Here is a 25,682-nt window from a genome sequence, read left to right as displayed (position 1 = left end):
ATTTGGAATTCCATTCCCTAAATGAACTGTACTAGGTTTCACTAGTTCCATATTCATGGCTCTTCAGTTTGTGACCATGTTTTTGGGTAAGAGAAATAAGCCACAGAGAGCGTTCTGGTACAATACATCTTGGTGTGTAGCTCTGATGCTTTCCTTAGGATAACGTGGGAAATTCAAGAAGCAGAATTTGCAAGATCAAACGTTAAGGACCTTTTTCAGGTTCTCAGTCCATATTAAATGGTAATTGACAGATCCTAGGAGAAGGACAAAGATGGGGGTTAAATCCTTAGGCATGTTTCCGTGTTGAGGTTTCCCCACTCTTACTGAGGAATTCTTAGGAGCAAAAGCTGCCTGGTCATTTCAGCACTGAAGGAAGTTCCCAAGGAAGAGTGGATAATCTTTTAAAATGATAATAAAAGCTCTGATGGTTGGTAACAGAGATGCAAATAACAGTCTAGACAGAGATCTATGAAATCCTAGGATATTTTAACTGAGATGGTTTCAGAGAATAGCTGTTCTGTCCAAGCTACAGAACAAAAGTATATTTTCTTAAACTTTTTTTTTTTTTTTTTTTTAGTACATAAAACACGCACAGCAGGATGGATGTGTACAGCTGCCCAGGCCACACACAGCACAGCTCCAGGGGTGCAATTTATCCAGATTAGAATATGAATAGTGAACCACTGGCCCTTTGCATACAGTACACAATTCAAAGGTTCAAACAGGTATACAGTAAGAAATTAGTTTCTTTGCCACCTTGTCTCCTGGCTGTCCTATCTAGGGCAGCGACTCAGTCTTTGGTTATCCTTCCCAAGATATTCTATGCACATACAAAAATTTACATATGTATATATACTTTGTTTTTCTAATATAAGTAGTGTTATATTATAGACACTGTAATTCTGTCTTTCTTCACTCAGTAGATCTTGCTGATTGCTCCATATCAGTATATCTTAGGTTTCCTCCTCCTTTTTTAACGGCTGAATGATATTCCACTGTGTGAATGTTTAGGGCTCTTTCTTCACAGGTAGGAGAATTGTGGTATTATCAAAAATAAGAAACAAGATTTAGAAAGCATTAGGATATATTATGGTGTGGGCTTGCCAAATCTCAAAGCTGGAAATGTGAAATATGAATTGTTTGTGAAAGTTGTTAGGGTTAGAGAAATGGATCTTGGAGTCATCCAAAGTGTGAGGATACACACTGAGCTGGTATAACAAAGATACCTTAGATTCAGTGGCTTAAGCAATATAGGAATTTATTTCTATCTCAAATAACAGCCAGAGATAGTCTAGGGTTGGTAGGGTGGCTCTGTCATCCTCTACCTATGGCTTCCTCTCTGGCTCCAGCTCCTGCCATCACATCTGCATCCCAGCCAGCAAGAAGGAAGCAGAGATGAGTGGAGGGCATGCCTACTACTTTAAGAGAATTAACAGGAAGTGACACATATCACTTCTCACATCCAATTGGCCAAACTTAGTCACATGTCTCACATCCCATGGCCTGCTGCAAGACAGCTTGCTGTCTCAGGCTGAGTTCCAATAATAAAGGAGAAAAAGAATGAATATTGGTGGAAGCTAGCAATCTTTGCCATACTCACGGAGGCTGTTAGTTTAAATTCCCTAGGAGAAAAAGACTGGGAGATTCACTTGCAGGATTATTTTTCTTATTGTGGTAAAATATATAAATGTTACCATTAAAAAAAAAAAAAGTTACCATTTTAACCACTTTTAATTGTACAGTCAGTTCAGTGGAATTAAATGCATTCACATTATTGTGAGACCATCCCCACCATCTACCTTCAGAACTTTTTCATCTTCTTGAACAGTAACTCTGTACCCATTTAACACTAACACCCGGTTCCTGCTGTGTGCCGGATTTTATTGGGGAAGTACCCTTGGGATCAATACCTGTGTGGGAGTGAATGCAAGAGGAGTGGGCAGCCAGGGAGCTGAACTGCAGTGCAGTTGCAGTTGAGGCCTCAGCTAACCCAGTGGGAGCTCTGGAGCAGGATGGGCCCCTGGAGATGTGCCATCTTAAGGCAAGGGGCCTGGACTTTATACCAAGGCAGGGAAAATGATGTTGGGTGAGATAGTGCTCATCAGCTGAAGGCAGTTCCTAGAGAAGAACTCATCTGAGAGTTTTTGGCAACCAACATGCCCAGCCTCTGAGAGAATGAGTGCCTGGGTCTAGACCAGATGACAGGGCAGCATACCACAGCATCCATGACAGTCCTCCCCTTATCCACTCAGAGCCACTTGCTTCTTATAATAAATTTAGTTACTCCAGAATTTGGGTTGGTCTCTTTTCCTGGGGGAAACTTACGAGAGGAAGATTAGTGGGATGAACTCAGCCCTTGCCATGGCAGCTGGTCTCCAGGTGCAAGTGAAACTCACAGTTGCCCTCCTCCACTACCTGTTCCGGAGTCCCCTTACCCTCAGCCAGTGCCTCTGCTGGTCTAGGCAGCTTCCTTCGTGGTCTGGGTGAACTAGTCCTTCATTGCTATCTTTCAGTCCTTCCCCTTTCTGACCCCTGACCAACCTGTAGGGGAGGAAAAATTTTCCTCTACTTGTCTAGGTCCTTTTGGCTAATCTATTAATTAAATTGACATAATACAGAATAACAGGAAAAAAACAAAGGTAATTTTGTACATATGGGAGCCCCACAAATACTATGAGAGGCCCTCTGACAGGCAAATGAGGCTTCTACACTATTCTGAGCTAAGGAGAAGGGCATAGTAGTCTGGTGTTTCAAAGGGAAGGAAGGTAATTCACGAGAAGATGGGAAGAGCAAATGTTTGGTAAACTACAATGGGACGCAGAGATAACTTTGAACAAACAAAGGGTTCCCCCAGCTTACCACACCCACCCATACTCTTTGTAATTACCTCTGGTGATAGCTCTCTTCCTGGACCAGGCCCTCTATCTAAATTCTTTTAGGTGGTTGAGGGGGGAGACAAAAAGCTCTTCCTGAGTCTTTTGGGCCTCCATTGTCTTCAGCTCAAAGTAATCCACACTCCAAAGTGGCACATTTTGGGAGGCTTGTTCTGAACCACTTTACTAACAAGCTATTCAGGGCTGCCCATATCTTCTTGTGTCAGGCCACTTCTCTTTCCACACAAAGTAAATGATCACAGCCTGAGGGGCGAGCCTCTGGTGACCAGAACCTTCTTAGACTGTGGCTGCTGCACTTGTCCATTTACCTTCAGAATTGAGCAAGGGACTCCCAAGAATGACCCCAATGGATCACTGAATATGCCACTGAAGCCATAGGTGTAAACTGAGGGAAAGACATCAGTGTAACAGTGGGGGAAAACATGGGGGTCTGGATCACCTACCTGTGCAGCTTACTTGTGCCCTCTGACCTTGTTCTTCCCTGATCTGAGGTACCACTTCCATTGTGTAATGGACTGGTGTTGGGTTGCACCCCGAAGGCCTGTAAGCCTTGTAGCTGCCCAGCCTTGAGACTGGGCTGGAGAAAGAAAGAGCTGGAGACAGCAATGGTTTATTGGACCAGGGAACCTTCCACAAAAGGTCCTGGAGCAACACCCCTACCGTTAATGGCAGATGGTGGACAGGGTATGGCAGCAATCTTCGCTGCTTGGAGAAAGAAGCTACCATTTATATGGTGAATTGACATCAGGTGGGCTCACCAGTTCCCAGGAACTAATAAAGCCCTATAATTAAGAGGATTTGATGTCATGTGACTGAAGCAGGGACTTGTCAAACAGGGGATATACAGAGAGCAAGAGAACAACCATCTTGAATGACCTAACCATTCAGATGGGCTTGAGAGAAACCAACTCATAATAGGTAACCTTGGCCACATGTTCATTTGATGTCCCATAATCAGTTCTTCTGTCTCTATCATAGAGCAGTGGCACATCTGGAGCTATTTTTCAAATGGTGGAAAATTCTTCACTGAAGTTGACATAGACTTGTTCTAATACCCTAGGGGTCTACATTATGATTCTTCTATTGGAAGTCACAAGTTCCACATGGCATCCTTTCCTACTACTGATACTTCCAATACCATAAAGTTTGCTGGGTTGTATTGACCAATTGGCAGGGCTGCTCTTGAAAATTCTTCTCTGATTTCTTGTCTAGATTGAGAGGCCTCAGCATTATTTTCAAGCAAGTGGGAACACTAGCCCTTAACAGGAGCACTGGGCCATTTCTGCTGGCCCAGAGGGTTTAGAGGGATCTGCAGTTCCAAGGTTTTTGAGTGCATCAATCCAAATGTTCCCATCCCAAGTCTCAAGATTTCACTTCTTCCTAGTCAGGGCCCTAACTTGGCACAGCTGACTGAAGAATTCAAACTTCTTTGGAGTTGTGCAACTCCTATAACTAAGTCCAGGGTCAAATTTAAGCTTTCTCTGCCCTCTGGCTGCAGGAGATGAGTCTCTGTCTATGGTTCCATGGAGGTCCTCTGGTCTTCTAGTGGTGAACTTGGGTGGAATATTAATATTCGCCACTAAAGTTTTAACAGTTACACTGAATGCCAGGAGCTTGCAGTGCTCCTCCTACCACCAGTGGTGGCAATGGGGACCTCATTGCTACCTGGTAGATGGGTGGGCCAGTTCCAAAATCTCATTTTAGAGTCTACTTCCTTGAACCACTCCTGGTACCAACTGTCTTAGGTTGGTTCTACAGGAAACAGACTCTGAGATGAAGATTTTGTGCAGGTAGTTTATTGAGGAATGCTCTCAGGGATCAACACCTGTAGAACTGGGCAGAAGGAGGCATTGAAATGCAGTACAGTCACAACAAAAACCAGGGGAGTTCTAGAGCAGGTATGCTTGGCCCTTCAAAGTTATCCCACTTTGAGGCAAGGCGGCTGGCCCTTCTCATTCCCAGACTGAAGAAACACTGGATGTGGGCTTTCCCCAGGGAGGGGATGTGGGCTTGGGTGAGGTTGATCTCTTTGCAAGAAGGCAATTCCCAGAGAAGAACTCAGCTGAGAGCTGTTATCTTCCAACCTTCCCAGCAGCTGGGGAAAGTAAAGCTTCAGTACAGAAGTGGGAATTTGGGCAATAAACCAGTATCTACCACAGGGAGTATAACTAAAATTGCAAGAGAGGATTAGAGCGTAAAGGGAGCCAAGGACAATTCACTGGAGAGACTCCTGCATTTATGTGACAACAAGACCAAGAACTGTCAGAGTAGGGGACACCAGAGATAGAGAAGAACACGGAGAGCGGAGAGCCATAGAAAACATGGAAGCAGATGGGAGGAGTCTATAGGAAGCTGGAGTTTATTAATACAGTCTCCCAACTTTAAACCTGAGCAACTCCAGAGCAGAAAGAACAAAGGGTTTAATTCCAACTCAACCAACAAGTTAGTGAGTGACAAAGCCAGGACCAGCATTCGGGTTTTCTGATTCCCTCTTCAATGTTAACTCTGTTACCTCCTTGCAGCATGAGTAGGTGATCTTTCTTACTCAGCCTTGGGTGAGGGCTGGGAAAAGTTAGTGACACTCTGGAGTGTTCCATTTGTGGGGGCTTGGTTCCTAACTTCGTTACCTCCCACAAAACTCAAGTTTCTTGAATTATGTATATATGGTTCTTCTTGAATTATATAATATATATAGTTCTTCTTTTCACATTGAATAATGTCCACAAAGTGACATTACTGAATGTGAAGGGAGTCACTAACAAGGGTATATATTATTTTTTTTTAAAGCTATTGAGGAACTTCAGAAAAATTTCCTCTGCAGAGTGGATTGGCTGCCTTCCTTGTCATAGGTTTGTGGCAGAAATGAAGGAAATTTCTTTCATTTCTCTGCCTTAAATATAAGACTGAACTTAGTAATACTTTCTTTTTCTCTTTTTTATAAAACTTACCGAGGTGTGGCAAGAATGTTTAATTGAAAAACACCAGATGAGAGGGGTTGAATTATCATTGAGATGTTATAAGTTAAGTTAGTCTTGTGCATCCAGACGTGTGTTTATTTTAGAACAAAATTTCCCTGTGGGGTGTAGGGGGGAACCTGATGATTGTTTCCTGAGATCTGGTGCTATAACACTCAGTTTTCTATATAGCTTTAGAGTTTGCAAGTGAAAGCCTCCATGCCTAGTATGTGGCATGTGGGCCCTACATACATACATTGAGAAGATATTGAAAATTAGAGCTTGAAATTCCCAGATAGCCCTGTGAGAGAAAACAGTTGTCACAAGGGCCTAATGACTTAAGCAAATCCTATTGCCACTCTACCCTCTTCACCACATGATATGTCCAGTCACTGAAGGACAGAGGGCACACTAAATTAGAGATTAAATATTGGCTGTGGGGATAGAAAGGAAGGATAGAGTTTTGCTTCATCCAGCTAGTATTCCCCTCTGCTTTGTAGGAGGAGAAGAAGGTCACTTTTTTCATTTGTCTTGTTTTGTTTTGCTTTGCTTTTTGACACTGGTGACAACTTTTAATAGGCCAGTAATTTTATTCAGATATTGCAATCATGATCCCTAGTAGCATATTAAAAATATTCCAAGTCAACAATGTATGTGCACCCCATCTAATGGCTCTAAAAATATTTAATTTCAATATATTCATGAACAGAACTTTGGGGCTGATTGCAAGAAGGCTCAAATTCTACACATTTACTGACAACTTAAACTGTTATATTCAGTGATATTGAGCAACATGAACCACAGTTCCTCTCAGAATACATCTGTGTATCAATATAGTAAATTAAATTTATTCAAGTTAATTTTTAATTCTCAGATGGGAAACAAAGTAATCCAGGAAAAGGCAATTTGTTCAGAGACCTAAGATCTTCATTCATGTTCTAAAGCTAAAACAAATACCTGAATACAAACACACGGACACTGAAAATACCTGGAAGATTGAAATGTTCAGTTTTCAATTAAGACCTTGGCCATTGTGTGTAGAGAGCATTAAGAGGCAGCTTTTTCTCTCAGGAGGAAACACACATTTACTGAACTCATCAAACTGATGTATAAAATCCAAACTTTAATATACGATGAGGAACATATTGTTGCTCAGAACTTAGTCCTTGTATATGCATAATAATGATTGTATTTCTCTTAGTAGGTGGACCATATTTCTAACCATCTTCTGGGCCACAGACAAGTCTTAATAAACTTAAAAGGAATCAAGTCATACAAAATACTTTCTCTGACCAAAACAAAATTAAATTAGAAAAAAATAACAGAAAGATCTCTGGAATATTCCCAAATACTTAGAAACTACATAACATACCCTATATAACTTGTGGGTCAAAAAAAAAAAGAAAGCAAAAGGGAAATTAGAAAGTATTTTGAACTAAATAAAAATGAAAACAACAATATATCAACATTTTGAATGCAACTAAGGCAGCATTTCAAGGGAAATTTATAGCACTAGACAGCTGTATTAGAAAAGAAGAAAGGTCTCAAATCAATGACCTTAATTTCCACCTTCAGAAACTAGAAAAGGAAAAACATATTAAAACCAAAGTATGCAAAAGAAAGGAAATAATAAAGATAAGAGCAGAGCTCAATGAAATAGAAAACAGGAAAATATTAGAGAAAAACATGAAACCAAAACCTGGTTCTTTGAGAGGGTCAATGAAATTGACAAACCTCGAGCCAAATTCATTGGGGAAAAAAAGAGTGAAGACACAAAAAATTTATTCAAGAGGAAATATGTAACCTAAATAGCCTTATCTCTACAAAAGAAATTTTTGGGGGGAGGAAAACCTTCCCACAATAAAATGCTAGTCCCAGACAGCTTCACTGAGAAATTCACCAAATATTTAAAGAAGAAATAATACCAATTCTACACAAAGTTTTCCAGAAAATGAAGGAAGAGTAATTTTTTTTATACCTTTATTGGAGTATAATTGCTTTACAACGTTGTGTTAGTTTCTGCTGTTAGAGTAATATTTTTAAACACATTCTATGAAGTCAGCATTTCCCTGATACCAAAACTATCCAGGACATTACAAGAAAAGAAAACTACAGACCAACAGCTCTCATAAACATAGATGTAAAATCGTTAATGAAATATTAATGAATTGAATCCAATAATATATAGAATGGATAATGTATTATGACTAAGTGGCATTTCTACCAGGAATGTAAGGTTTAATAGTCAAAAATCAAATACGTAATTCAGCACACTGATAGACTAAAGGAGAAGAACCACATGGTCATCTTAATAGATAAAAATAAAAGCATTTCACAGATCCAACATCTATTTAGCTAAATACTCTCAGCAAACTAGGAATAGAAGGAAACTTCCCCAATCTGATAAAGAGCATCTATGATTAACCTATAGCTAACACCATGCTTAATGGTGTAAGATTGAATGCTTTCCCCCTAAGATTAAGAACAAGGCAAGGATGCCCACTATAGCCATTTCTATTGAACATTGTGCTAGAGATCCTAGATAGTGCAGCATGGTTAAAAAAAAAAATTAAAAAAATTTTCTCTTCCACTAAGTAAAACTCTTTTTATTCATGTAAGACATCATAATCTATGTAAAATCTTAAAGAATCTACAAAAAGCTAAATGAATTTAGCAAGTTCACAGGATACAAGTCAATGTACAAAAAGCTATATATTTCTATTTACTAGAAGCAATCAAAAAATTAAAATTAAAAAATATAATTTACAATAGCATCAAAAATGAACTGTTTGGTGATAAATTTAATATAAAATGTGCAAGACTAGTATGCTGAAAAGTACAAAATTTTGCTGAGAGAAATTAAAGAAAATATACATGAATAGAAAGACATCCTGTGTTCATGGATTAGAAGACTTAATATTGTTAAGATGGCAATATTACCCAAAGAAATCTACAGATTCAATGTAATTCCTATCAAAATCCCAATGGCCTTTTCTGCAGAAATGGAAAAGTTAATTCTTAAATTCATATAGAATTGCAAGAGATTCTGAATAGCCAAAACAATCTTGAAAAAGAACAAAGCAGGAGGACTCACACTTCTCAATTTCAAAACTTATTACAAAGCTACAGTAATCAAAACAGTGTGGTACTGGCATAAGGATAGACATTTAGGTCAATAGAATAGAATTGAGAGTTCAGAAATAAACCCATACACTTATGGTCAATTGATTTTCAACGTGAGTGTTAATACCACTCAATGAGGAAAGAACAGTCTCAACAAATGGTGCTGGGATAACTAGATACCCACATGCAAAAGAATGAAGTTGGACCCTTACTTGACATCATAGACAAAAACTAACTCAAAATAAATCAAAGGCCTAAATATAAGAGATAAACTATAAAATTCTTATAAGAAAACATAGAGTTAAATCTTCATGACCATGGATTCAACAATGGTTTCTTAGATACAACATTGAAAGCACAAGTAACAAAAGAAAAAATAGATAAATGGGACTTAAAATTAAAAATTTTCATGCATCAAAGGACACTGTCAAGAGAGTGAAAATGCAATTCATAGAATGGAAGCAATTATTTATAAATCATATATCTGATAAGGGTCTGGAATATATTGTACGAAGAACACATACAACTCAACAACAAAAAGACAAATAGGGCTTCCCTGGTGGCGCAGTGGCTGAGAATCTGCCTGCCAGTGCAGGGGACACGGGTTCGAGCCCTGGTCTGAGAGGATCCCACATGCCGTGGAGCAACTGGGCCCGTGAGCCACAATTACTGAGCCTGCGCGTCTGGAGCCTGTGCTCCACAAGAGAAGCCGCGATAGTGAGAGGCCTGTGCACCGCGATGAAGAGTGGCCCCTGCTTGCCACAACTAGAGAAAGCCCTTGCACAGAAACGAAGACCCAGCACAGCAAAAATTAATTAATTAATTAATAAACTCCTACCCCCAACATCTTCTTTAAAATAAATAAATAAATTTAAAAATTCACGACATATGTCAATATTTAGAAAAAAAAAGACAAACAACCCAATTTAATAATGGGAAAAGGACTTAACTAGATAGTTCTCCAAAAAAGATATAAAAATGTCCAAAAAGCAAACTAAAATATGTTCAACATCATTAATCATTAGGCAAATGTAAATCAAAATCCCAGTGAGATACTACTTCAGACCCACCAGGATGACAATTAAAAAAAAAAAAAAAGGAAATTAACAAGAGTTGGCAAGGATGTGGAGAAAATGGGATCTCGTACATTGCTTGTGGGAATGTAAAATGGTGCTGCCACTGTGGAAAACAGTTTGGCAGTTCCTCAAGAAGTGAAACATAGGGCTTCCCTGGTGGTGCACTGGTTAAGAATCCGCCTGCCAATGCAGGGGACACGGGTTTGAGCCCTGGTCCGGGAAGATCCCACATGCCATGGAGCAACTAAGTCCATGTGCCACAACTACTGAGCCTGTGCTCTAGAGCCCGCGAGCCACAACTACTGAGCCCACGCACCACAACTACTGAAGCCCAGAAAACAAGAGCCCGTGCTCCGCAACGAGAAGTCACCGCAATGAGAAGCCCGTGCACCCCAACGAAGAGTAGCCCCCGTTCACTGCAACTAGAGAAAGCCCGCACGCAGCAACAAAGACCCAACGCAGCCAAAAATAATAATAAATAAAATAAATTTAAAAAAATCTTATCTATTAAAAAAAAAGTGAAACATAAAATTACCATGTGACCCAGCAATTCCCCTCCTGGGTATATACTCAAAAGAATTGAAAACATGTGTTCAGGAACTCCCTGGAGGTCCAGTGGTTAGGACTCCTCGCTCTCACTGCCAAGAGTCCCCGTTCAGTCCCTGGTCTGGCAATTAAAATCTCACAAGCTGCGTGACGTGGCCAAAAAAAAAAAAAAAGGGAAAACGTGTTCAAACAAAAACTTATATATGAATGTTCATAGAGCACTATTCACAATAACCAAAAGGTGGAAACTACCCAAATGTCCATCATCTGATGAATGGATAAACAAAATGTGGTATATATATATAATTCAGCCTTAAAGGAATAAAGTAATGATACATACTACAACATGGATGAATTTTAAAAACATTGTGCTGAGTGAAAGAGGTCAGACACAAAAGGTCACATATTATATGATTCCATTATATAAAATATTCAGAAGAGGCAAATTCATAGAGACAGAAAGCAGATTAGTGGTTACTAGAGGCAGGAGGAAGGGAGATGGGGAGTGATTGTTTAATAGGTACAGCTTTTGGGATAATGAAAATGTTCTGTAATTAGATAGTGGTGATGGTTGATTGTGATAAACTTAACATAAAATGTGCATGACTTGTACACCAAAAACTACAAAATATTGTTAAGAGAAATTAAAGACTTAAGTAAGTAGAGAGAAATACTGTCTTCTGGGTCAAAAGATTCCATTTAAGATGTCATTTGTCCTAAAAATGACCTATATATTCAATGCAAGATTTCTTAGCAGCAGAACAATTGACATTTGGGCCAGATAATTCTTTGTTGTAAGAGGCTGTCCTGTGTACTGTAGGATGTTTAGTAGCACCTCTGGCCTCTGTCTACTAGATTCCAGTAGCACCTCCTAGTTGAGACAACCAAAAATGTCTCCAGATATTGCCTAACATCCCCTTGGGCATAAAATTGCTTCAGTTAAGGCCCAACGGGGACTTCCCTGGTGGTGCAGTGAATAGGACTCTGCGCTCCCAATGTAGGGGGCGCAGGTTCGATCCCTGGTCAGAGAACTAGATCCCACATGCATGCTGTAACTAAGAGTTCGCATGCTACAACTAAGGAGCCGGCGTGCTGCAACTAAGGAGATTGTGAGCTGCAACTAAGGAGCCTGCCTGCTGCAACTAAGACCCAGCACAACCAAATAAATAAATAAATAATAACTAAAAAAAAAAAGAAACTCAATGATTCAATACAATTCCAGTCAAAATCCCAATTGTAGAAATTAGCAAAGGTGATTCTAAAATCTTGATAAAAATGCAAAAGACCTAGAAAAGCTAAAACAATTTTGAAAAAGAACACAGTTGGAAGACTTACAGTATCTCAAGACTTTTTCTAAAGTCGTGAAATCAAGACATTGTGATATCAGTAGAATGATGATCAATGGTACAGAATAAAGAGTACAGAAATAGGCCCACAGAATCATGGCTAATTAATTTTTGACCAAGATTCCTAGGTAATTCAATGGCGAATGGATAAATTTTTTCAACAAATGGTGCTGAAATAATTGGATATCCACACGAAAAAAATTAACCCCAATTCTTACTTCATAGCATAAAAAATATCAATGTGAAACTGATCATAGACCTCAGCGTAAGAGCTAAAACTATAAAACTTTTGGAGGAAAAAGAACAAAGAGAGAGAATCTTAGTGACTTCGTATAAGGCAAATATTTCTTAAATAGAACCAAAAAGGCAGAACTATAAAAGAAAAAAAATAATAAATTGGATTGTATTAGATTTCTAAGGTGCCAAACAGGGTGGCTTAAAACAACAGAAATGTGTTTTCTCACACTTCCGGTGGCCAGAAGTCCAAAATGAAGGCGTGGCAAGAGCCACACTCCCTTTGAAGTCTCCAAAGGAGAATCCTTCCTTGCTTCTTCTAGCTTCTAGCTTCATATATATATATATATATATATACACATTATATATGTAGTGGTATCTCACTGTGGTGGTTTTTTTTTTTTTTTTTTTTTTTGCGGTACGTGGGCCTCTCACTGTTGTGGTCTTTCCCGCTGCGGAGCACAGACTCGGGACGCGCAGGCTCAGCGGCCATGGCCCACGGGCCCAGCCGCTCCGCAGCATGTGGGATCCTCCCAGACCTGGGCACGAACCCGTGTCCCCTGCATCAGCAGGCGGACTCTCAACCACTGCGCCACCAGGGAAGCCCACAAGGGGGGACATTTTTGGAGTGCTGGAAATATTTTATATCATGATGTGGCAGAGATTATATGACTATATACATGTATCAAAACTCATCTCACTATATACTTAAAATTGGGTATATCTTATAATATATAAATTATATCCCAATAAAGCAAGACCCATCATTCTGAAACTTCAGAACCCTGGGACTTCCATAGAGAAAAACAGGTAACATCTAAAGGCTTGAGAATCAGGACAGCATCTGACTTTTCAAGAGTCTTTCTGGAATCTGGAGGGCAATTGAGAAAGGCCATCAAAATTCTGAAGAATTTTATAGTCTGCTAAACTATTAACCAAGCTTGAGGGTAAAATACAGCTTTTTTCAGATGTAGAAAGGTTCAAATAAATTATCTCCCACTCATCATTTCTCAGGAAGTTAGTAAAGAATGTGTTCCACCAAACTGAGGGATTAAACCAAGAAAGAGAAGGAATCAAAGAAGCAAGGGGTTGAACACAGAAGACAAATAAAAGGATACATAGGAAAGTAGTGATGAGAAGTTCTAGGAGGATAGATGAGTCTCAGGCATACAGAGAACCTGTCCAGACTGAAGCAGAAGAATGAAAAGCTCCAGAAGAATGACTTCAAGAAAAAATGTACCTGGGCTTCCCTGGTGGCGCAGTGGTTAAGAATCCACCTGCCAATGCAGGGAACACGGGTTTGAGCCCTGCTCAGGGAAGATCCCACATGCCGCGAAGCAACTAAGCCCGTGCGCCACAACTACTGAGCCTGTGCTCTAGAGCCCACGAGCCACAACTACTGAGCCCACGCACCACATCTACTGAAGCCCAAGTGCTCTAAAGCCTGTGCTCCGCAGCAAGAGAAGACTGCGCACCACAACGAAGAGTAGGCTCTGCTTGCCACAACTAGAGAAAGCCTGCATGCAGCAACGAAGACCCAACACAGCCAAAAATAATAAATAAAAAGAAATTTAAAAAAAAAGAAAAAGAAAAAATGTACCTGAAGAATTTGAGTACATTAGCAGACATTTTTCTGTAATGTCAGAGTTTGAGAATTAATCAATAATAGGTATCTGGAAAGCTAAGTAATAGAGAAAATGAAGCAATTATTACTTCCAGGGAAAACAATAAGTTGCCCAACTTAAATAACTGTACACTAAGTGACTCAGTAAAAATATTTACACAGTCATAATATAGACATTACATATTAATTTAATTAAAAATAGCAATATAGGGTAGGATTTTTAGCACCTTCACTAAAATAGTTCCAGTTTTCATCTTGAGGATTGCTTTCCAAGTGACTGTTGACTGTCACTTCTCACTAGTGTCAAAATGTTTGTCCCTCCAAGATTCTACTCCCCACTCTAGTTTTCTTCTTTTCTGCTGTGAGGCTGGAAATCAGATGATCAAGCTTATTTTATTGTGTTAAGTTGGACTATATAAAGTATAACTTGCATAAGGTTTACTACATGGTTATGGTGACATTCATATTGGCTTACTCGGAGCCTTTTTTTGTCTTTGTGACTGTGGATAAATTCCTAACCTCTCTGTGGGGGAAATAACAGGACCTATTTCAAGGGTTGTTGTAAGGATTAAAAGTGGTCAAGATTAATTTAAGGTAGATTTAATATAATTCTTTTTTTTTTCATTAATCAAATTTAATTTAAAGTTAGTAATTTAACTAACTTTAAGTTAACTAATTTAAAGTTAGTAAAACAAAGTAATAAATCAATATGCTATTCTTCATTACCTAATTTGTAATAATGCAATGTCATGAATAGCCAAATCATAAGCTATTTGTAAAGCAGGGAATATGATACCAGTCCTGATATTTCTTTGGTCAAATGTATCTACATGTCTGTTTCAAACTCTGAGGTTTGGCTTCTGACAATAAATAAGTCTCAAATATAAAAATGAGAAATAGTGCCATTATTTCATTAGACATTATGATAAAACTTTTCCCATGATTTAATGAAATGGAAAGATATAGACTGTAAAAATTAATTGATCTGGCATGTAACATACAATTGTATTTTTGTTAATGAGAAATAGGCAATAATAAATAAGATGAAATAAAGATGAGAATTGATTAAAATTAGAATAAATATTTTATTATATGATTTCATAAAAATAGTTTTTAACTATCTTACTGAATAACACATCAAATTTGAAATTTAATCATGTAAAAACTTGGTTTGTTTAGCTAGTGTGTCATGAAAAATTTGGTGACCCTGGAAAATATTATAGTTACACCTAAAATGATCAACTACTTTGGTGATTCCAACATATTTCTTTCCTGCTAATGACCTGACTTTGGGATGAGTATTGAGAATAGGTAAAAATAATTATATTTAAGTATTTGAGAAACTATTGATTAGTATTTTTGAAAAGATGCTCTCTGTGCTTCTTTTCCTTAAAGTAAATGCTTTCTTTGATAATTCTTAGGGGACAGAAGAAGGCTTAATTACACCACCCCACTATACCACATATTCAGACCATAACAGCATGAGCCAAAATACTCCATTTCTAAAGCCAAGTTTCACGCTTCACAGAAGTATGTAAAAGATAAGGAAAGACTGGTTCCTTGTTAATCGTTGAAGGAGACTTCCTCTTTGTTCGATGCCCTAGACGATATTATTCACCTGGTGATGCCAAAAAAGTCAGATTTGGGAGGAATAATGGGTATACCTTTCTTTTTGAAAAGTTGGAGAAGAGTTATCGTGAACACAGGTACTTTCCTGAGCAGGTTAGTTTTAGGAAAGAGGACACATAGAAGCTGAGGATGGGAATGTTGATTTCCTCAAAGCTATACATAATTAAGCACGTCTCGGAAAGCATTTTGCACTCCCAGTGGTATGAGAACCCTCAGTTTGAAGGCCGTTAGGGTAAACTGAAAAATAGTTCAACGTGCCTTAAGAAAACATTGCCATCTAGTGGCAACTATTTCAAGTCGTAGACACAAGGACCTAAAGGTTCCCTTGACCCTTTGAAGGACACCTCTGATTCAGCCCCAAGTTGCAAAATACCTTTCATGTATATTGTGTGTTACACCGTACATCGTGCTTTCTACATATATTGTTATTTAACATTCCAAGTAAGCCCTTGAGGTGGTGATGCTATTTCCTTCTACAGATGAGGCAACTGAGGATCAGAAAGGGTAATTTATCCAAGGTCATACTGCTGTTTATTCATTCAAGATCCATTTATCAAGCACCATTACATGATGAGCATTACTCCTGGCTTGGAGTAGGGGCATGGATTATGAGTGAACTCAGAGATGACCAAGACATGGTGTGCTTAAGTCATTCCCCATCTAGTGGTAACATGGAATTATGAAAGCTGGGGTCAGGGCGTGCATCGAGGACTGATGTTTGTCAGTGTTCTTGCCACTACATCATGATACGATAAATGCGTTCCGAGGGGTCCTGGAGTCCTTACAGTACAGGATGAAGTCCGTCACACGGAAAGGTGGTTTCCAAGCAAAATGACTCACTGAATTAAAATGTCAGCTGAACAGAGTGCCTGCCCTTCCCCGCCCCGCTTCTAATCTGCTGCTTGTAATCTGCCATGGGCTTGGAAACCCGATGAGGAAATTTATTTAAAGGGTATTTAACATGAAAGTAAATGACCTGAGAGAAAAATCCCAGAAGCTCCCTGAAGGGTGTTGTGTGTGAGCTTTAGAGTATAGCCTTTATTACATCTGTTTTGGCCACTCCTGGGACTTTCTTAAGATGTCCTCTCTGAGTCGAAGCCAGGCAGCAGAATTAGCCGGTGAGTTCTGAGTGGGCAGAGTTATGGTCAAATAGATAATTGTGCTGTAATGAGCACAGTGAGTTAGGAGAAACCCACATCCCTTATCAAGGCATGCCTGCCTCCCCAGCCTTGTGTTTAGGATCTCTCCCCTAGCTTAGCACACTGAAGAAATGGACATTAGTTCTGTTTTTTGAACATTCCAAGTTCTTGCCTAACTCAGGCCTTTGTAACATTTCTCTCTCTCCCTCACTCTTCACAAGGCTGGCTCCTCATCTTTTAGGATTCAGCTTAAATGTCACCTTCTCAGAAAACTCTTCCCTAACCATTCTACCTAATACCTAATATGATAACTAATATCCACCTTATCTATGCTCTCTACCAGCACCCACTTGTGTTCTAAAAATGTCCTGTAGACATTTTTCTACATGAATTGAAGCTGTAGCACTTACCACCTTCTAATATAAACATATTTGCTCTGTTATCTTTATTGTCTATCTCTTCCCATTAGAATGTAAGCTTTTCGAGGACGAGTGTTTCATCTAGTTGGCTCTTTTCTGTATGCCCACCACCTAGAACAGGACTTGGCAGATGGTAGGCGCTCAGTAAATATCTGTGAATGAATGGAATGAAAACTTTTTTCCCCTTTGTCTCATGTAGCTATTCTCAATAAACACAGCCAGACTGGCCTGGTTTTCTTAAATAGATTCTGACAGTTTTACTTGGCAGCTCATGAAGCAGGACTGCTATGGGCCTTTGTTCCAGGAAATGGACTTCAAGTTACCTTCCCAGGGCCCAAGCTTCTCTGGGACATTAGTTCTCTGGGAAATCAGCATTAGGCAGGTGTGTTAAATAGTGTTTCCTAGGTCTGTACTGCCACATCATTCGTTAACTCTCTTGGGCAGGACACTGGATAATGAGGGCAGGGTCTTGTTCAAATATCAGGTTAGCTCTCCCCCATTCCTCACCACAAGCTGCACCCCCATGATCAGCTGGTTCTCCGGCCAATGTGCAGCAGATCTCACCACGGTAGGGTGGGCCTGGAGAGAGTGGAGGTTCTAGCCCTGTCCCATTCCTGGACTGCCAAGTTCCTCCCCTGCTGGTATTAAGTCAAGCATGGGGATGTCTTGTGAAAAGAACAGTATATATAGTGAAGGGCTGAAAAATACACTGCTAAGTCACCGACTTCCATTGAGAGCCTGGGAGTGAGGAAGGAGCAAGTCTCTCAGTCCAGTGATCTCAGGAGGCATTCACGAAGGTCTGATTTATGTACAGCACTACCCTGAAGGTAGCAGTGAAGAATCCCTATGCTGCCCTCTTACTTAGAGGGAACCAGGTTGGGGCTGAATACTTCCCTCAAGAAGGAAACACCAGCCAGCACCCTTGAGCAGCTAGTCTTCCTGACAGAGTTGCTTGCCTCCCTGATATCCACTGCCTCACTCTCTATTCATCCTTCTGGACTCACTCTCTTTCCAGCTTCTTCCCATACCCTCTCATCCTCCCTTACCACAGTCCACCTCATGCAGGTCTTTCTGTTCTTGAATGTTACAGGTATTTTGAGCCCCCAGACCTTTGCACGTGCTGTTCCATCTCTACTCCCATAAAAAAGACACTAAGCTAACATCATCTACTTATCTTTTGCATTTCAGCCCCTTACTACCTCCTGGCTTCTGTTTTCACGTATAGAGTGACCCAAATTACGTTTGCCATTGTGATCAAAGATGTATCTGTTTCTAGTGGCTTCCCTGGTGGCGCAGTGGTTAAGAATCCACCTGCCAATGCAAGGGACTGGATCGATCCCTGGCCTGGGAAGATCCCACATGCCACAGAGCAACTAAGCCTGTGAGCCACAACTACTGAGCGTGCACTCTAGAGCCTGTGAGTCACAACTACTGGAGCCCACGTGCCTAGAGCCTGTGCTCCACAGCAAGAGAAGCCACCTCAATGAGAAGCCCACGCACCGCAACAAGGAGTAGCCCCTGCTTACTGCAACTAGAGAAAGCCCGCGCGCAGCAGTGAAGACCCAGCACAGCCAAAAAAATAATAACAACAACAACAAAGATGTATCTGTTTCTAAATGTAGAGATTAACGTAGAGAGAATTGATACCTTGTGATTGAATCTTCTGACTTCCTATCCAAGAACACTACTGGCCTTTCCATCTGTTCAAATCTTTTGTGTTCCTGAGGAACATTTTTTTTTTTTTTTTGGTACGCGGGCCTCTCACTGTTGTGGCCTCTCCCGTTGCGGAGCACAGGCTCCGGACGCGCAGGCTTAGCGGCCATGGCTCACGGGCCCAGCCGCTCCACGGCATGTGGGATCTTCCTGGACCGGGGCACGAACCCCTGTCCCCTGCATCGGCAGGCGGACTCTCAACCACTGCGCCACCAGGGAAGCCCCTGAGGAACATTTTAAAGTTTTCATCATATAGGTCTTGTGCATGTCTTGGTAAGTTTATTCCTGGGAATTTTTCTGTTTTTGTTGCCACTATAAACAGTGTTTTTTCCACTATACCTAACTGATTGCTATTCGTTTACATAAAAGCTATTAGTTTGTATACATTAATTGCAATCTTGTTTTGTTTATCATGGATTTTCCATTTGGGGCTCTTGGGGTTTCCAGATATATAATCATATCTATCAATAGTGATACTTTATAATTCCTCCTTTCCAGTTTTGACACCACTAATTCCCTCTTCTTGGCCAAATGCATTGACTAACACATCTAGAACAATATTAGATAACTGTGGTGACAGTGGACATCTTGTCTTGCTCCTGTATCTAGTGAGAATGCTTCCATTGTTTCCCCACTGAGCATGAAGCTGGCTTTTTGTTGTCCATAAATCTCTGGAATCTGTCTACTTCCCTCTATTTCCACTGTCATCTTAGTCCAAGACACTGTGATTTTTCACCTGTAATAACCCCCAATTTTCATTTTCATTCTTGCCCTGACCAGTTCACTCTCCACACAACAGCTAGAGTTGAAACATAAAAATCTGATTGTGTTGTATCTCTCTTAAAACTCTCCAGTGGCTTCCCATCCCTTTTAGAAGAAAGCCTAAAATCCTGAATGTGACCCACAGGGCCCTGTGTGATTTGACCTCCGCTCATGCGTTTCCAGCTTCATCATGTACCTTCTCTTCCTTACCACCCTCCTGCTCACAGAGACCTTTCAGTTCCTTGAATGTGATAAGTATCTTCTCCCTTCAGACTTTGCACATGCTGCTCTGTCTCTACCCCTTTGCTAGGCTACTATCATACTACTTACTCTTTGAATTTGCACTTTTCACTGACTTTCTCAGGAAAGCCTTCCCTAACACGTTAGACCAGGTGTTATATATCCTCATCGCACCCTCTCCTTTTCTTTTACAATCCTTTTCACCACAGCACACTTACATATAACTATTAATAGAATTTTATTGTCAGTCTTTCCTGCTGGATTGAGAATTATGCTAGTGCCTAATACATTGCCAGTTCTCAATAACTACTTGTTAGATAAATAAATGAATATAAATTATTCAAAATGTATTAAAGATATAACGATTGCCTCTCTTTGTTCTTATATAAGAAATATCTCAGGTTCTGAGACTGCACAATCAGTGACTGGTGTATTTGCAGGAGAATATGGGATAATATAACAGCAAACAGATTAGAAAGTGGGGACATGTTGTTATACTAGATAATAAAGAAATTATCAAAGACTATTGAGGTCATGTCAAAAGGGCTCCAGAGCCAACTTGAAGATGCTCCCAATGGCCAAAGATGGAACAATTTGTGTAAGAAAAATAACTGCAATAGATTAAAACACATCAGATATGTTTACCTCTTCTGATACTAAGAAAATAAAAATAAAAACTCACAGTTAGGGCTTCCCTGGTGGCGCAGTGGTTGAGAGTCTGCCTGCCGATGCAGGGGACATGGGTTCGTGCCCTGGTCCAGAAAGATCCCACATGCCGCAGAGCGGCTGGGCCCGTGAGGCATGGCCGCTGAGTCTGCGCATCCGGAGCCTGTGCTCCGCAACGGGAGAGGCCACAACAATGAGAGGCCCGCGTACAGCTAAAAAAAACAAAACAAAACAAAACTCACAGTTAATCTCCTAGAGGATGGTAAGGAATCAGCTCATTCTTTTGAAAATTGTTAATAAAGAGAAAAAAATCAAGCATTTATTCTGACTTTCCTGTGTTATGTTTACCTATGGATAACTGAATAGTTAATGAGAGGTAGTGTCTTTTTTTAGTGGATATATTCCAGCTAGTAAATGAAGAAAATGATAGAATTAGAATATCACGGGTTTATTGCCTAAAATGAATTAATGGTTCTAGGCAATTATTAGCAATGACTGATCACATCATTATCCGATACTTCAACCAAATAGAAGGATACAATACAATGTATAAACATGTCTTACAAGCCTCTGGGTCCAACTACCCATATACAGGAAATAAAGGGGAAAGAGGAACATGTTAAATTATACCATGGGTATGCAATGAGCAAAGTCCAGGCTCTGGAAGACTTTACAGGATAGAAGACTTGATTTCCTCTACATAAAGTTGTGAGACAGAAAAAGAGAGATGGAAGAGCACTTACAGATTTAAAGACGTAAAAGGATACATCAACCATTGCACTGTACGGACCTTGTTTGGATGACTGGCTACTTGAAGATCTTAAGGAATTATTAGGGTTTTTTAGGCATTATAATGATATTGTGGTTAATATAATTTTTTAAAAGCATCCCTATCTTTTAGAGATACATAGGAAAATATTTACAGATGAAATGATATGGTATCCGGAGTTCGCTTCAAGTTAATGCTGATGGAGAGAGGGAGTAGGGATATAAACGAAACAAGATATGCTCTGATTTGATCATTATTAAGACTGCTTGGTGGGTACTTGGGAATTCATTACATGAATCTGCTACTTTTGTATATGTTCAAAATTTTCAATAATATAAGAGGTCAAAAAATTAATAAAGAAAGGGACAGGGTTTCCCTGGTGGCACGGTGGTTGGGAGTCCGCCTGCCGATGCAGGGGACGTGGGTTTGTGCCCAGGTCCGGGAGGATCCCACATGCCGCGGAGCGGCTGGGCCCGTGAGCCGTGGCCGCTGAGCCTGCACGTGCGGAGCCTGTGCTCCGCAGTGGGAGAGGCCGCAGCGGTGAGAGGCCCGCGTACCGCAAAAAAAAAAAAAAAAAAAAAGAAAGGGACAACATTACATCTGGGCTAATGCCTAGATTCTAGGAGGCATTTTAAAAAGAACACAACTCAGATTGTTGAATGTTTAAATCTTGACAGTTTGAGGCTTGAAAGAGCAGTCGTGTCTCACTGGCTGTGGGGAGCCAGGAGCAGAGCTCACTTCAGAAGCCCAGGGCCTTCTGTCCTGCTTACACCCAGATGATCCAGCTGGCAGGAACAGCATGAAATGACAACTAATATTTATTCCATTTGGGGATTGTCTTGTACTACTTGGATTTCCAAGAAGAAACTTGGATATGGGGCAATCCTTTTTCACTCAAGCCTTTAAAAATTTTGCTCCCTTTCCAGCACTGTCACAATAATGAGCAGCAAAATTCACGAGAGTAAATTAGATTTTTCTGAATGGAGGAAAAGAACACAACTATTCAGTGTAGATCAGTGCTGTTCAATAGAACTTCCTACGATGATGAAAATGCTTTGTATCTCCACTGTTTAATGTGGTAGCCAGAAGCCACAGATGGCTACTGAGCACTTGAAATGTGGCTAGTGTGACTGAGGAAACAAATTTTAAATTTCATTGAATTTTAATTTGTTTAAATTATCCTCCAGTGACTAGCAGCTACTGTATTGGAGGGCACAGTTTGACTCTATGTAATGTCTATAGTAATTGCTTCCTTAATGCTTTCTACTATTAACTCAATCACAAAAAATGCTTTATGTTTTCTAGCTAAACAGGTCAGTCAACATTAATTTTAATAGATATTCTTTTCCTATTCCTATCTCCATTCCTTTATTTAAAAACAATAATAAATGGAGAGATATACCATGTTCTTGGATTGGAAGAATCAACATTGTGAAAATGACTCTACTACCCAAAGCAATCTACAGACTCAATGCAATCTCTATCAAACTACCGGCAGCATTTTTCACAGAAGTAGAACAAAAAATTTCACAATTTGTATGGAAACACAAAAGACCCCGAATAGCCAAAGCAATCTTGAGAACGAAAAACGGAGCTGGAGGAATCAGGCTCCCTGACTTCAGACTATACTACAAGGCTACAGTAATCAAGACAGTATGGTACTGGCACAGAAACAGAAAGATAGATCAAAGGAACAGGAAAGAAAGCCCAGAGATAAACCCACGCACATATGGTCACCTTATCTTTGATAAAGGACGCAGGAATGTACAGTGGAGAAAGGACAGCCTCTTCAATAAGTGGTGCTGGGAAAACTGGACAGGTACATGGAAAAGTATGAGATTAGATCACTCCCTAACACCATACACAAAAATAAGCTCAAAATGGATTAAAGACCTAAATGTAAGGCCAGAAACTATCAAACTCTTAGAGGAAAACATAGGCAGAATACTCTATGACATACATCACAGCAAGATCCTTTTTGACCCACCTCCTAGAGTAATGGAAATAAAAACAAAAATAAACAAATGGGACCTAATGAAACTTCAAAGCTTTTGCACAGCAAAGGAAACCATAAACAAGACCAAAAGACAACCCTCAGAATGGGAGAAAATATTTGCAAACGAAGCAACTGACAAAGTATTAATCTCCAAAATTTACAAGCAGCTCATGCAGCTCAATAACAAAAAAACAAACAACCCAATCCAAAAATGGGCAGAAGACCTAAATAGACATTTCTCCAAAGAAGATATACAGACTGCCAACAAACACATGAAAGAATGCTCAACATCATTAATCATTAGGGAAATGCAAATCAAAACTACAATGAGATATCATCTCACACCAGTCAGAACGGCCATCATCAAAAAATCTAGAAACAATAAATGCTGGAGAGGGTGTGCAGAAAAGGGAACACTCCTGCACTGCTGGTGGGAATGTGAATTGGTACAGCCAGTATGGAGAACAGTGTGGAGGTTCCTTAAAAAACTACAAATAGAACTACCATATGACCCAGCAATCCCACTACTGGGCATATACCCTGAGAAAACCATAATACAAAAAGAGTCATGTACCAAAATGTTCATTGCAGCTCTATTTACAATAGCCTGGAGATGGAAACAACCTAAGTGCCCATCATCGGATGAATGGATAAAGAAGATGTGGCACATATATACAATGGAATATTACTCAGCCATAAAAAGAAATGAAATTTAGCTATTTGTAATGAGGTGGATAGACCTAGAGTCTGGCATACAGAGTGAAGTAAGTCAGAAAGAGAAAGACAAATACCGTATGCTAACACATATATATGGAATTTAAGAAAAAAAATGTCATGAAGAACCTAGGGGTAAGACAGGAATAAAGACACAGACCTACTGGAGAACGGACTTGAGGATATGGGGAGGGGGAAGGGTGAGCTGTGACAAAGCGAGAGAGACGCATGGACATATATTCACTACAAAACGTAAGGTAGATAGCTAGTGGGAAGCAGCCGCATAGCACAGGGATATCAGCTCGGTGCTTTGTGACTGCCTGGAGGGGTGGGATAGGGAGGGTGGGAGGGAGGAAGATGCAAGAGGGAAGAGATATGGGAACATATGTATACATATAACTGATTCACTTTGTTATAAAGCAGAAACTAACACACCATTGTAAAGCAATTATACCCCAATAAAGATGTTAAAAAAAAAACAATAATAACAAAAACTGTGAGGATTTTGATTTACCATCTTTTCCACATATCCTCCAGGAGACAAATAGATGCACACAATATCGCTAAAAGGGATTATCTAATCCACACCTTCTATGTTATATAATTTATTCATTTTACAAATATTTAATGAGCACCTACCCTGTGCCAGGCACTGTACCTATTGGTGCTGTGAATATGTTGATTGTAATGGATGCTGTAGTGTGCTACCATCCTTCAGGACCAAGGCACTCATTCTCCCAGGAGCTGGGGGTGTTGGCTGCCAACAGCTCTTAGCTGAATCCATCTCCAGGAATTACCTGAGACTCAAGCAACTGCCTTGCCCAAGTTTACTGTCCATCTGTAGGGATAGCACACATCCAGTCTATACGGACGTATGAAGTAGACTCACTCACTGGAAGCTGTGACTACTCTGAAAGGCCATCCTAAGCCCAGAGTTTCCTGTGGGACCAACTGAGGCCTTTTGGCAACCATATCATAGTTCAACTTCTTCAACTTCTTCCTCTGCCTAACCCAAGCCCCCACAGTTTTTCCCAAGTGCAAATCTCCATTTCAGATAGACTTGGTTTCTGCCCTCATGGAGTTCACAGTATTCTGGCAGGGATGAAGAAACTGATATCAGAGAGATTTAAGGACTAGCTTAAGGACACACAGCTGATTCATGGTGGAACTAGAAGAATCCATTTGCCTGGCATTCAATGTAGTGCCCTTTTTACTGTACTATGTGGCATTATAATAAAGCATGTTGCATTAGGAAATCACAACATTATTGGGAGTGGTACTAAGAGAATAAGACATCTTTCTAAAATGTTATATTGAACAATGGGCCAATTAATTTTCACTCGGAGCAGCACCTCTCTCCTTTCAGGGAAATGCTTTCCTCTTCCTCCAGACACAGTATACTAATGGAAGTTACCAGCTTCTTAAGTGATCCATATTCCTTGACCGCATGGCTGGTTGAGAGGTTGGTACTAATCATGGTAGCTTAGCCATTGTTGGTCCAGGGATGGGCACATGGCTAAAGCCAGTCCAATCCCAACTGTTCCCCAGAATTGTTCTTAAACTGGAGCTGAGCAAGCACTTTCATCCTAGTTGGAATATATTAAGAATGTGTGTAGAGGGATCTAAACTCATCTTAGGGAGATGAAGATCTCCTTATTTTGGGAAGAGGTTTGAGAGAAAAGAGGCTTTGCTGCAGAGGGAAGAGAGGAGAGAGGCAGGCAAAATCCTGACGGCAATTTTCGTCCCTCTTTCAAGACTGGCAAGGCCAGTGCCAGCCCTGCTCTACCCATGACTTGGTTATTTGAGCCAATGATTTTTTTCCTTTTTGCTTAAGTCAG

The 25,682-nt window shown here is 40.1% G+C and overlaps 1 long non-coding RNA gene across 1 annotated transcript in view; it reads right to left on the bottom strand.

Moving 5' to 3' along the window:
- Nucleotides 1-20,411: 20,411 nt before the first annotated feature.
- Nucleotides 20,412-25,682, bottom strand: part of LOC115863999 (uncharacterized) — an 87,092-nt gene continuing 81,821 nt past the window's right edge. Inside the window, exon 3 of the long non-coding RNA XR_009566291.1 lies at nucleotides 20,412-20,577. This is a non-coding gene — a long non-coding RNA (uncharacterized lncRNA). The remainder of the gene's footprint in view (nucleotides 20,578-25,682) is intronic.

This window comes from Globicephala melas, chromosome 12, assembly GCF_963455315.2.
Source record: "Globicephala melas chromosome 12, mGloMel1.2, whole genome shotgun sequence".
Taxonomy (NCBI): domain Eukaryota; kingdom Metazoa; phylum Chordata; class Mammalia; order Artiodactyla; family Delphinidae; genus Globicephala; species Globicephala melas.
The sequence above is the reverse complement of the archived record's forward strand: the minus strand, read 5'-3'. Positions and strand labels throughout refer to the sequence as shown.